We start from the raw sequence: 14289 nt of genomic DNA, 5'->3' as shown, positions 1-14289 counted from the left end.
GGTTTCCGGGCAGGAGTTGATCACCGTGTGGATTTGCCAAACGTGCCTTCCTCTTAGCACATTTCTCCCTTGCGTCCTGAGTTCGAGTGTCTTCAAAACCCATGACACCTTTGGGAAAGGCTGTTCTCCAACTGGAGCTCTCGCAGGCAGGCCAGTGTCTCCCAGTTGTTGGTGTTTATACTACATTTTTAAAGATTTGCCTTGAGACAGTCTTTAAACCTCTTTTGTTGACCATCAGCACTACGCTTTCCATTCATTCGAAATGGAGTAGTTGCTTTGGAAGACAATCATCAGGCATCCGCACAACATGACCAGTCCATCGAAGTTGATGTTGAAAATCATTGCTTTGACACTGGTGATTTTTGCTTCTTCCAGGGCACTGGTATTAGTTCACCTGTCTTCCCAAGTATGTATAAAATTTGGGTACCACTTATCAAAAGGCCAAAATCCCCTCACTTTGAAAGAAAGCTGTTGATTCAGGTTAGTTCCTCTGCTTTGAATGTTTCAGGATGGCTGAATAACACGCTGGCTGTGAATTAGCTGGTCAAAGAAGGAAGTCAAAAAGAGAGAGAGAAGTACTGCATGACTTGTCCTTTTGTTACCTGGACAGGTTAGGTCACTCCCACCTTCTATCACATGCAAAAGGAAGTGTGCCCCAGCCAGGAAGAACAGGAACAGGAAGTTTCGACTGGCTGGACCAAACATTCCCCTGCATGTCTTCTCTAGCATTACAAGGAATGTTGTACTTGACTGCTCCTGGTGAATTACATCCCACATAGACAATAGTGAGCTAGATAGACCAACGATCTGGCTCAGTGAAAGGCAGCTTTCTGTGTTCCTATGAAGGCAAAGGCCTTAGCAAACAGGCAGAACATCTCTTTGCATGCAGACGGTCCCAGATTCGACCCAAGGAAGCTCCAGATACATTTAGGAGAAACCTTGGTCCAAAATCCTGGAGAGCCACTGCCAGTCAGTGTAGACTTTACTGAGCTGGATGCACCACTGGACTCAGTATAAAGTGTTAGAATTCCTGCTCCATGACTGCAGTCATGGGATTGTTGTCTATCACATGACGGTATATGTGTGTATCTGAAGAAGTGTGCATGCACACGAAAGCTCATACCAAGAACTAACTTAGTTGGTCTTTAAGGTGCTACTGGAAGGAATTTTTTTCATTATGACGGTATATGTTTAAACTCCCCAGAGTGGGAAGTGATGGAGACAGGATGTTTGTGTTACTGTGTTCCGTGAAGTGGGACTGTTGTCCTTTGTTCTTTTTCTCTTTGCTGTCTGATGCTAGAGAGAGAGGGAGCCATGTTGCAGTGCTCCGTGCGTGTTTATATGTAAAGAAAGTAGATTAGCCAAAATGCTGAGTTGCTGAGGTCTGTTCCCCATGCTGCGCAAACTCTGCGGATCCCTAAGTGTGCCTGTGTCGGCTGGCATCGGTCGCTGTGATGTTCAGGCTGAAGAAAGCTTTTGAAGCTCCCGAACGATCGACCAGGAGGGAGAGAACATGCCAGTCGGGTATGTGTCTCTGCCAGGGTCCTACTCAAGTGTAGGCTGAACTCCTGACATAAAGTGGCACATCTTATTTAAACTGTACTGGTACCATGAGCAGCAAAGGTTGTAAGCCAGTGAGGTCTCCTTCCCTGTATCTCTTTTGAACCCTTGCTATTTTCCAATATCCATAAGTGCTCTCACTTGCTTTGCTTATCTCCTGCTCTTTCCATCTGTCTGATAATTAGGTCAGGAGCTGACGAGTTTTGCTCATCTTTCATCTCAATTAGTTCCACTTAGCTGAATGCTATTAATCCTGGCTTTCTCTCCCTGGCCTCCCATTCCATTCCATTCCACCACCACCACCCCCAAGCAGTCCCTCAGATATGCAGTCCCGTTGGAAAATGTTTTTCCTTTTAAAAAATTGCCATACCTGGAGAAAAGGCATAAGAGGAGTCCTATCCGATTCTCAGGTCTCTGCAGAGGAAACTAAACATGGGCCCCTATGGCAACCTCATTCCGTTTTCGCTTGGTGCCACACACTGGCCAATAAACAAACTGCACTCTTCAGTTGGTTCTTTTCTCCTGACCTTACTAAACCACTGAGCCTAGGGCTTGCCGATTGGAAGGTCGGCAGTTCGAATCCCCGAGACGGGGTGAGCTCCCATTGCTCTGTCCCAGCTCCTGCCAACCTAGCAGTTCGAAAGCACACCAGGGCGAGTAGTTAAATAGGTACCACTGTGGTGGGAAGGTAAACGGCATTTCCGTGCACTCTGGTTTTCATCACAGGGTCCCATTGCACCAGAAGAGGTTTAGTCATGCTGGCCACATGACCTGGAAAGCTGTCTGTGGACAAATGCCAGCTCCCTCGGCCTAAAAGCAAGATGAGCACCAAAACTCCATAGTCACCTTTGACTGGACTTAACTGTCCAGGGGTCCTTTACTCTTTTTTACCTTTTACTCTAGGTAAAGGTAAAGGGACCCCATACCGTTAGGTCCAGTCGTGGATGACTCTGGGGTTGCGGTGCTCATCTTGCTTTATTGGCCGAGGGAGGCAGCGTACAGCTTAGAGCCCTCTCCTGCCAACCTAGCAGTTCAAAAGCACGTTAAAGTGCAAGTAGATAAATAGGTACCGCTCTGGCGGGAAGGTAAACGGCGTTTCCGTGCGCTGCTCTGGTTTGCCAGAAGCGGCTTAGTCATGCTGGCCACAAGACCCGGAAGCTGTACGCCAGCTCCCTCGACCAGTAAAGCAAGATGAGCACCGCAACCCCAGAGTGGGTCACGACTGGACCTAATGGTCAGGGGTCCCTTTACCTTTACCTTAAGTTTGTTCTTGGTATAAGCTTTCGTGTGCATGCACACTTCTTTAGACCAACAAAACTTAGTTGGTCTCTAAGGTGCAATTATATTGACAGCTTACAATTAGAGCACAAGCCCTATGGAAGGAGAAGATGCCCCATTAGCCAACAGCAGCCTGAACTGATGTCAAGCCTTACTCCAGTTTCCATGCACAGATGAATGCACTAGAAACAAAGGCAAACATTTAGGACAATGTTTCAGCAAAAAGCATACATCTGATCTAAATCAATGCTAATTGTCCTTTAATTTGTGGATGGGAGTACTCAGAGCTATCTCATTCGTTCCAACAGCCGTGGCAAATGGATTTCAAGCTGTACCCATTTTACAGATGGGAATCACAGAGTCTCCTCCCAACGGCAGTCAGGGAATCCATGGCAGAGAACTAAGGATGGGTGATCCCATCAGTTTTGTTTTTTCCAGGCTCAGGTCCAGTTAGCAACATTTTCACATCAGTCTGCCATTTTTAAAACAAATAAAAAGTCCTCAAGAAAATGCACAAGCATTTTAATATGCATTCCCCCAACATACACATTTTCATTCAGTTTGCCACTAATATACACACTTGTACAAACAATGTTCACTAATGTATGCAAATTTTTAGCCCACTTTCTCTTAACATTTGCAATTTTGTGCACTTTTTTTGGTTGCAGAACTACATCACAAATTGAGATGTGATCATTTGAAGGACAGCTGCATTTTCGGTTTGCATGTTTGTTTTAGGAATTGTGAATTAGGCTCACATAAAATGTTCAAACAAAATTTCTCCTACACTCCTGCAGACAAACACACACACACACACACACACACACACACAGACTAGCCCTACAACTCCAAGCAAGATTTTGTCGCTTCCCACAGCAGTACTCTATTTCCAGCTTCCAGACATCAGAGCAGCAAGGAAACTGGGCCATTTTCGAGATGATAAAAATCAGGACAACGCTGTCAGAATCAATACTTTCGCATTCTGGTTCCTGCCAAGGCAGCAGATGGACTTTATTTGGCAGGGAAAACATCATTTCCCTCCAATGTGCATTATAGCACCACAGGCTATCTGGACTTGAATCATGAACTGTGCTGGGGGAATGAGCTAATGAATTCCATTTTGCAAACCCGCACTGATATCTGGGAACTACTCCTGGAGAATTTCAATACCCGGGCTTCCGTTTTCTTTGTGACTCTGACACTAGCCAAGAACAGAGCAGAAGTAACAGCCCAAGCACATGCATTGCTGTTGGTCTTGAATGCAGGTATTCTTGTACTCTCAACATTTGTTGTTTGACGCTTCTTGATAGCTGACTAGATAGTACCGGACAATTGGCAGCATGCAGCAGTGTTTTAGGATTTTAGCAGACAACGTGCAACAGTGTTAGGCATTTGACATTTCATAGCTGACATGCAACAGTGCTAGAATCCGACAGCTAAACTTGTACTTAAAGGTAAAGGTAAAGGCAGTGACGTAGCGTTGGTTGTCAGCACCCGGGGCAAGGCAAGTAATTTGTGCCCCCTAACCCGTGGATTTGCGCCCCCTAACCCTAACCCCCAGATGTTGCGCCCGGTGCGGCCGGCCCCCCCTGCACCCCCCACGCTACACCACTGGGTAAAGGGACCCCTGACCATTAGGTCCAGTCGTGACTGACTCTGGGGTTGCAGAACTCATCTCGCTTTACTGGCCGAGGGAGCTGGTAACAGCTTCCGGGTCATGTGGCGAACCAGAGCAGCGCACGGAAACGCTGTTTACCTTCCCTCCGGAGCGGTACCTATTTATCTACTTGCACTTTGACGTGCTTTCAAACTGCTAGGTTGGCAGGAGCAGGGACCGAGCAACGGGAGCTCACCCCATCACGGGGATTCGAACGGCCGACCTTCTGATCGGCAAGTCCTAGGCTCTGTGGTTTAACCCACAGTGCCACCCGCGTCCCTAACTTGTACTTAGGAATGAATAAAAAGCACATTACAAAATAGGAATGAATAAAAAGCACATTACAAAAGCTGTCAACTCTCTGTGATTTCAAACAAGGGTCTCTCCCAGGTCCATACCACCATGATTCCCCATACCTCTTAGGTGGTGCAATGGGTCAATGCATCTGGCTGCTATCCAGAAGGTTGATGGTTCGAGCCCACCCAGGGACAGCTGTGGGCAAAATATTCCTGCATTGCGCGATGGACTTTCTGGAGCTGGCTGACCTGACTGAAAGAATCCGCGAACAGAAAGAGGAGGAGCACCAAGCAGAATGGAAGAAATTTAAGGACTGTTTAGTTAAATTTGCTAAGATAACATAAGTAGAACTATTTGTAAGTACCAAATTGGCCTAGGAGTTAAATATTTTAAATTGTATAACATTATGGATAGAGGATAATATGAAAGGAAAGAAAGATGTTAATTGACTAAGTTAATTTTATTTGAAAGTCGTACTGGAAAACTGCTACAATGAGTTATGTGGAAACTCAGCTAGGGGGATTTGAGGAAGTCACCCAACAATGATAACAAAATTGGGATTTTAACAGTTAGGATAAATGTTTGTTCGTTTTTTACTGTAATGTTTTTCTTCTATGTTTGTTATAAATTTGGAAAACTAATAAAAAAAATTGGGGAAAAAATAATAATTCCTGCATTGCAGGGGGTTGGATTAGATAACCCTTGGGGTCCCGTCCAACACTACAATTCTATGAGTCTAGCTTGAACTGGTGCTGTCCAGAATTTGGCCTCCTCATTCTGCATGAAGTATGGAAGGATTCCTCAAAATGTGGAGCCAGGATGCCCTCTTAAAATGGCAAAAGTGATGCTGAGAAATGTTGTGTGGTTGTTGTTTAGTCGTTTAGTCATGTCCGACTCTTTGTGACCCCCTGGACCAGAGCACACCAGGCACTCCTGTCTTCCACTGCCTCCCACAGTTTGGTCAAACTCATGCTGGTAGCTTCGCGAACACTGTCCAACCATCTCATCCTCTGTCGTCCCCTTCTCCTTGTGCTCTCCATCTTTCCCAACATCAGGGTCTTTTCCAGGAAGTACAGTGGTGCCCCGCAAGACGAATGCCTCGCAAGACAAAAAACTCACTAGACGAAAGGTTTTTCCGTTTGCGATTTGCCTCGCAAGACGAATTTCCCTATGGGTTTGCTTCGCAAGACGAAAACATCTCGTGGCTTTGTTAAACCGTTAAAACCGTGCTTCGCAAGACGAAAAATTCGCTAGACGGCAAAACTTGCGGAACGAATTAATTTCGTCTTGCGAGGCACCACTGTATTCTCTTCTCATGAGGTTGCCAAAGTCTTGGAGCCTCAGCTTCAGGATCTGTTCTTCCAGTGAGCACTCAGGGCTGATTTCCTTCAGAATGGAGAGGTTTGAACTTCTTGCAGTCCATGGGACTCTCAAGAGTCTCCTCCAGCACCATAATTCAAAAGCATCAATTCTTTGGCGATCAGCCTTCTTTATGGTCCAGCTCTCACTTCCATACATCATGACTGGGAAAACCATAGCTTTAACTATACAGACCTTTGTTGGCAAGGTGATGTCTCTGCTTTTTAAGATGAGAAATGTTGTAAATACCAAGAATGAATGCAGCTTGTCTCTTAAACAATCTGAAGCGTCGCACACAGCCCCCAATGCAAGGCACAAATGCCGCTGGAGAAATGTCACAGGCTTTTCCTGGGATTTCCGAACAGATACCTCCCTTATCTGCAGTAGCCAATTGACAAATGACTTTAATCTCACAGCTGAGCATCTCTCGCAACGGATACGGGCTGGAGGCTTGCCAGAGGCTTCCGACTCTGAATTTCTGAATCCACGGTACACAGAGGGAGAACGTGCAAAACAAGATGATGAGTTGCTCAAATACAGGGGGGGGGCTGCAGCTCAGAGGCAGAGCCCCTGATTGGCATGCAGAAGGCTCCGGGTTTGGTTCCTGGCATCTCCTGTTGAAAGAGGAGCATTTTGGCCCCAAGGACCAGATCCTTCCCTGTCCCTGTCTCCACATGGGCTGACAGAAGCCTCATGTCCAGATCAAGAGAAGTCATAGTTAAGAGAGTTTGTGTACTGGTCCAGTAAACGCTTCCGCTGCGCCACCAGCAACAGCTCTCTTTGCAGAGCATTAATTAAGTCCAGTGCAGAGATTCTTGTTGCAGTACAAGCTTCAGAGTCTCAGCAGCAAAGAAATAACGACACAGGGAAGCCTGTCTTTCCAAAGACAGGTTTATTGCAGAAAGATAACAGAAACACCTCCGGAGCTTTCGGACATTTTTGCTTCACGCCCCACACACAGAAAACAAACACTCTTTATATACTGAGCAACTTAACAACTTAACGAGCTTGACTACTTAAAGTTACATGACATTGCTAACTTGCCAGCGTCTTAGGTTTCACACCCTAACAATAGTCCCTTTCTATTCTGCCTTGTTGAGACCACACCTGGAGTACTGTGTCCAGTTCTGGGCACCACAATTTAGGAAGGATGTTGACAAGCAGGAACGTGTGCAGAGGGAGGTGACCAGGATGATCCAGGGTCTGGAAACCAAGCCTGATGAGGAATGGTCGAGGGAGCTGGGCATGTTTAGCCTGGAAAAGAGGAGACTGAGAGGAGATATGATAGCCATCTTCAAATATCTAAAGGACTGTTTCATTGAAGGTGGAGCATGCTTGTTTTCTCCTGTTCTGGAGGGTAGGACTCAAACCAATCGCTTCAAGTTACAAGAAAGGAGACTCTGACTCAAGGTCAGGAAAACTTTCTGACAGTAAGAGCTGTTCGACTGTGGAATGGACTCCCTTGGGAGGTGGTGGACTCTACTTCCTTGGAGATTTTTAAGCAGAGGTTGGGTGGTCATCTGTCATGGGTGCTTTGTAGGAATGTTCAGGGATGCAGGAGAGGCTATATTGTTTGGTTATAGCCTTTCCAACTTGTGGTAACAAGTTCACAATTTAGCAGAGTAGCATTCCCTTTTTAAAACTTGCAGCAGATGCATTTGCTCAGGCTCGCTGAAGCCTCTATAATAACTGTTCTGGTATTTCCCCCTTATTCCCTCATAAAAGATAAAACAAAACACAGTCTTCTATAAAAGTATAAAAAGGTTTACTCACACATCATTCTGTTCACAATTGGATCTCAGAAGGCAGACTTAGTAACATACACATGGAAACTATCTCATAAGGAGACAGTCCCTTTGTCCTCTCTTGGCTGGAGGCCAAGAGAGCATCTTTGGCTAAGCAGATGTTGCTTCTTCAATGTATGTAGTCAAAGAGAGAGAGAGATGGCTGCCCTGCCCTGTGCTTTTGTCATTACCTGCACAGGTGAGGCCACGCCCACCTCTAGTCACATGCAGAGGAAGTCTGTCCCAGCCCAGAAGGAAGCAGGAAGTTTATCTGCTGGCTGGACAAACATTCCTCCCCATGTGTAAACATGTTCACTCTAGGAATGTTGTACTTGACTGCTCTTGTGTTTCACATCCCACATGCTTTAGCTGAGATTCCAGCACTGTAAGGGGTTGGATGAGATTTCCCTTGGGTCCTTTACAACTCTACAATTCTATGAACTTTGACAGGTGGGTGGGACAAGTCACCAGCCAATCACCTGGTATTATTAGTACATCTAATGATTGACACGTGGGTTGTCCTGCCCAACAGTCAAAGTCCCTTGTGCAGTCACACACACGTGTCAATTCATCTTTGAGAATTCCTGGAGAACAGGTGAATTCCCGGCAGACTGGAGGAGGGCAAATGTTGTCCCTATTTTCAAAAAGGGGGAAAGAGAGGACCCAAATAATTACCGCCCAGTCAGTCTGACATCAATACCAGGGAAGATTCTGGAGCAGATCATTAAGCAAACAGTTTGTGAGCACCTAGAAAGGAATGCTGTGATCACCAATAGTCAGCATGGATTTCTGAAAAATAAGTCATGTCAGACTAACCTGATCTCATTTTTTGACAGAATTGCAAGCCTGGTAGATGAACGGAATGCAGTGGATGTAGCCTACCTTGATTTCAGCAAGGCATTTGACAAGGTGCCCCATGATATTCTTGTAAAGAAGCTGGTAAAATGCGGTCTTGACTATGCTACCACTCAGTGGATTTGTAACTGGCTGACTGAACGAACCCAAAGGGTGCTCATCAATGGTTCCTCTTCATCCTGGAGAAGAGTGACTAGTGGGGTGCCACAGGGTTCTGTCTTGGGCCCGGTCTTATTCAACATCTTTATCAACGACTTGGATGATGGACTCAAGGGCATCCTGATCAAATTTGCAGATGACACCAAACTGGGAGGGGTGGCTAACACCCCAGAGGACAGGATCACACTTCAAAACGACCTTGACAGATTAGAGAACTGGGCCAAAACAAACAAGATGAATTTTAACAGGGAGAAATGTAAAATATTGCACTTGGGCAAAAAAAATGAGAGGCACAAATACAAGATGGGTGACACCTGGCTTGAGAGCAGTACATGTGAAAAGGATCTAGGAGTCTTGGTTGACCACAAACCTGACATGACCCAACAGTGTGACGCGGCAGCTAAAAAAGCCAATGCAATTCTGGGCTGCATCAATAGGAGTATAGCATCTAGATCAAGGGAAGTAATAGTGCCACTGTATTCTGCTCAGGTCAGACCTCACCTGGAGTACTGTGTCCAGTTCTGGGCACCACAGTTCAAGAAGGACACTGACAAACTGGAACGTGTCCAGAGGAGGGCAACCAAAATGGTCAAAGGCCTGGAAACGATGCCTTATGAGGAACGGCTAAGGGAGCTGGGCATGTTTAGCCTGGAGAAGAGGAGGTTAAGGGGTGATATGATAGCCATGTTCAAATATAGAAAAGGATGTCACATGGAGGAGGGAGAAAGGTTGTTTTCTGCTGCTCCAGAGAAGCGGACACAGAGCAATGGATCCAAACTACAAGAAAGAAGATTCCACCTAAACATTAGGAGGAACTTCCTGACAGTGAGAGCTGTTCGACAGTGGAATTTGCTGCCAAGGAGTGTGGTGGAGTCTCCTCCTTTGGAGGTCTTTAAGCAGAGGCTTGACAACCATATGTCAGGAGTGCTCTGATGGTGTTTCCTGCTTGGCAGGGGGTTGGACTCGATGGCCCTTGTGGTCTCCTCCAACTCTATGATTCTATGATTCTATGACTTCCACCATTCACCTACACAGAGTGGTTGAATTAACCATATGATCCACCAGCTGGATCCAATTCCCCACCTCTGATGTAGCAAAGTACCCAATTTCAGTGGCGTAGTGTGGGGGTGCAGGGGGGGCCGGCCGCACCGGTCGCAACATCTGGGGGTTAGGGTTAGGGGGCGCAAATCCACGGGTTAGGGGGCGCAAATTACTTGCCTTGCCCCAGGTGCTGACAAACTACGCTACGCCACTGCCCAATTTATTAGGAACAGCACGATAAGCTCCGTTGCATTGAGCAGTGTTTCCGTCTGACTGCACAGATTCAACCTGCAAAATCCTTTAACGAAAGCTCTTCAGCCAGCTAAAATGCAGACCTTAGCTTTTCATTAGAAATGTGGAAGAATCTCACAAAGAAGTGCAACATTTAAACTGCTACTGTGAAGCAGGAACTCCATCAAAGAAAAGGAGAGACGTATCTATCCATTTCGTGATTATCTTCCATGTTTTCTGCCTTTCTTAATACTAACTCTAAGAGGAACTGCCAATTACCCTGGGGCAGATGATATCTGAGCACTTGGTCTGAAGAAAGCCCCAGAGCCAAGGTCCACCCAAATTCCCCCATCACTGCAACACTGCATGTGCTTAGTTTTCCTTATCTTACAGTGGCTGAGAAGGGTGGCAGTAATTTCGAGACCTGTTACACACAAATGGGGGTTTTCACAGTGCCTGTGGCTGTAAAGAAAAATCTGAAATACACAAAGCAAATTGCATTATTCAGCAGTCGAAAGATGAAAGGTGAAAGCCAAGAAGCCAAATATCTGAGCATGAACTGATCTGATAACCTCCGTGGAGGGTAGGATACAAGCTGCCATCCATCATTGTTTATGAGCCATATGTCACATGCCCTGATGTAATTTGGTATTTGTCTTACCAGTTTGACAGATGGATATTCTTAGAAGCAGAAGAAAAGGGTTTGCACACACAAATTTGCAGATGGCAGAAAAAAAACGGTGAGGGGTTGCAAAACCTTTGTTCTTATCATCAAAGGTGTCTGCTAGGAAAATAGCAGGTGGTGTTGCTCCTCTAGAGGAAAGAATTCCCTGAATGTAGAAAAGAAGCAGGTCAGGGTTCTAAACTAGCCATCTCCTGACACACAGAGCCAGTGTGGTGTAGTGGTTAAGAGCAGTAGATTCGTAATCTGGGGAACCGGGTTCACGTCTCCGCTCCTCCACATGCAGCTGCTGGGATGACCTTGGGCTAGTCACACTTCTCCGAAGTCTCTCAGCCCCACTCACCTCACAGAGTGTTTGTTGTGGGGGAGGAAGGGAAAGGAGAATGTTAGCCACTTTGAGACTCCTTCGGGTAGTGATAAAGCAGGATATCAAATCCAAACTCTTCTTCTTCTTCACACTAGGTGTCAAATGATGATGACGATTCTGCTTTTCCACCAGTCGGTGGCACCCTAAAAGTGGCGGTAAAGGGACCCCTGACCATTAGGTCCAGTTTTGGATGACTCTGGGGTTGCGGCGCTCATCTTGCTTTATTGGCCGAGGGAGCCGGCGTACAGCTTCCGGGTCATGTGGCCAGCATGACTAAGCCACTTCTGGCGAACCAGAGCAGGGCACAGAAACGCTGTTTACCTTCCCGCTGGAGCGGTACCTATTTATCTACTTGCACTGGTGTGCTTTCGAACTGCTAGATTGGCAGGAGCAGGGACCGAGCAACGGGAGCTCACCCCATCGTGGGGATTCGAACTACCGACCTTCTGATCGGCAAGCCCTAGGCTCTGTGGTTTAGACCACAGCGCCACCCGCGTCCAAAAGCAGCTTACAACCAATAAAATTAATAAGAGCAACATGCCCATTGATTAAATTTCAAGGCACCTCTAATAAGAGGTACCTGCAACAAAATGTTGCAGGGTGGAGGCCTGCCTGTTTAGGATTCCAGACTCTCCATTCCATTTTCCCATCCTTCTCTTTTTCCGCCCCTTCCTTTCACCTGATTTTAAACTGATATTATTGTAACCCAACCTGGGTTCTAGCAAGGGGAGGGTACATCTGATCATAAACTCTTTGGCAATAACAGCAGCAAGAATATTATTAGCCCGAAAATGGAAGCAAGAAGAACTACCGACAATTGAAGAATGAAGGATGAAGTTAATGGACTATGCAGAATTAGATAAATTAACAGGAAGAATTCGAAACCGGCGGGACCAGAAATTCACAGAAGACTGGAGTAAATTTAGGGACTATTTGAAAAGTATTTGTGAAGACCAGACGAAGTTTGTTGGTTTGCAAGAAGTTCTGTGAGGAGTATTATTGGAAGTATTGCAAAAATAGATAAGGGAAAGGATAATTTGTTAAGAGACTTAAAGGCAGTATGAAGTTAAGAAATGTATAAGAAGTGGACAAAACGGTGGATTATCAGAGGTGCTGATGGAAGTCTAAAAAGATTGTATAAGTGATAAGTTTCGTGGTACATTCTATAATTTATATGTTAAAATCAATAAAAATTATTATAAAAAAATCATAAACTATTTGATTCACCCAGTTGGGCAGCTTACATGCTGCCCTGAACTGGGTCCTAGATGTAAAAAATGAAAATCTTGCAGGGAAGGAGGCCTTTGAGCAACCTTTTTTTGTCACTGAATTATTCAAGGGTGGCCGCCAAACGAACTTTTAAAGCAGAAGCCGTTGATCTGGAATGGGGGCAGAAATCCTGTTGGATGCACTGTACCAAATTTCCAAGGATTCTGGGGAGTGGGGCAGAAACAGATACAAAAATAAAAGTTGACAGTGAAAAACATTGAACCCTGTGGAATTTGATGAGGAAGATGGACGACATTGTCTCTCAAAACCTAATCTTCATCATTCTTATTGGGGGGGAGGCCTCTTTCTCCTTCCTCAAATATGTAATGCCTACAGCAGGCAAAATAAATCCATCCATCTGAAAGAGGAACCAATTTTTCATTTTTCTAGGCATGCCCCAACAGGCATTTCTTGTCCATATGAGAATCTCTCTTAAAGTAACGGGTTGTTCCCCCCCCCCCTTCTCTTTCTCTGGCAGAAACGAAGACGGAAGGATCTTCATTCTGCCATCGCAGGTTTTCCTTGACAAACGGTTTTGCAAAGAGCAAAGCTACACGTTATGCCAAAAGGAGTTTGTTCTGCACTCTCGTGGAATCCATCTCTCAATGTGGCATCTCTGGAACTCACTGCCCATTGATATTTGGCAGTCACCTTCCCCGTACTGTTATAATAATAATAATAATAATTTATTATTTATACCCCGCCCATCTGGCTGGGTTTCCCCAGCCACTCTGGGCAGCTTCCAGGAAAATATTAAAATACAATAGTCTGTTAAACCTTAAAAGCTTCCCTAAACAGGGCTGCCTTCAGATGTCTTCTAAAAGTCTGGTAGTTGTTTTTCTCTTTGAGATCTGGTGGGAGGGCGTTCCACAGAGCGGGTGCCACTACCGAGACGGCCCTCTGCCTGGTTCCCTGTAACTTGGCTTCTCACAGCGAGGGAACCGCCAGAAGGCCCTCGGAGCTGGACCTCAGTGTCTGGGCAGAACGATGGAGGTGGAGACGCTCCTTCAGGTCTACTGAACCAAGGCCGTTTGAACATCTTACACCAGGGGTCAGCAAACGTTTACAGCAGGGGGCTGGTCCACTGTCCCTCAGACCTTGTGGGGTGGCCGGTCTGTCTTTTGGGGAAAAAAATGAATGAATTCCTATGCCCCACAAATAACCCAGAGATGCATTTTAAATAAAAGGATGCATTCTACTCATGTAAGCACGCTGATTCCCAGACCGTCTGTGGGCTAGATTTAGAAGGCGATTGGGCCGGATCCGGCCCCCGGGCCTTAGTTTGCCTACCCATGTCTTACACCGATCCTGGCCCAACTGCACTGGATATCACTTAGTCTCCATACCCAATTCAAAGTGCTAGTCTTGACCCATAAAGCCGTAAATACCTCAAGGGCCACCTATCTCCATATGAACCTTTATGAACCTTCCCCATATAAACCTTCCCCATAAAGACCTTTAAAGAATGCTCACAACGGCTCGTGAATCTAGCCTGGGTGGGGTTCGGAACTCTCTGCTGTTTCTAAAGCTGTCCAGTAACCTTTGAAAAATATACTAGAAAAAGACTGGATGTGGCCTCCTCCTATCGAGGCCAAAGAAATGAGAGCTTTGTTGATGTTTTCCAGACCTGAAAAGTTTTAGCTTTTAAAATGTCAAGCGGAAGACAGACACAAACCGGAGGCCAGAAGGAAGGAATGTTGACCTTGTGTTGTTCATTCTGGATCTCTGAGAGCTGTGGGTTCTCACCATT

The sequence above is a fragment of the Podarcis liolepis genome (genome assembly GCF_965112155.1).
Source record: "Podarcis liolepis genome assembly, chromosome: 12".
Classification (NCBI taxonomy): domain Eukaryota; kingdom Metazoa; phylum Chordata; class Lepidosauria; order Squamata; family Lacertidae; genus Podarcis; species Podarcis liolepis.
Note: the sequence above shows the minus strand (reverse complement) of the source record.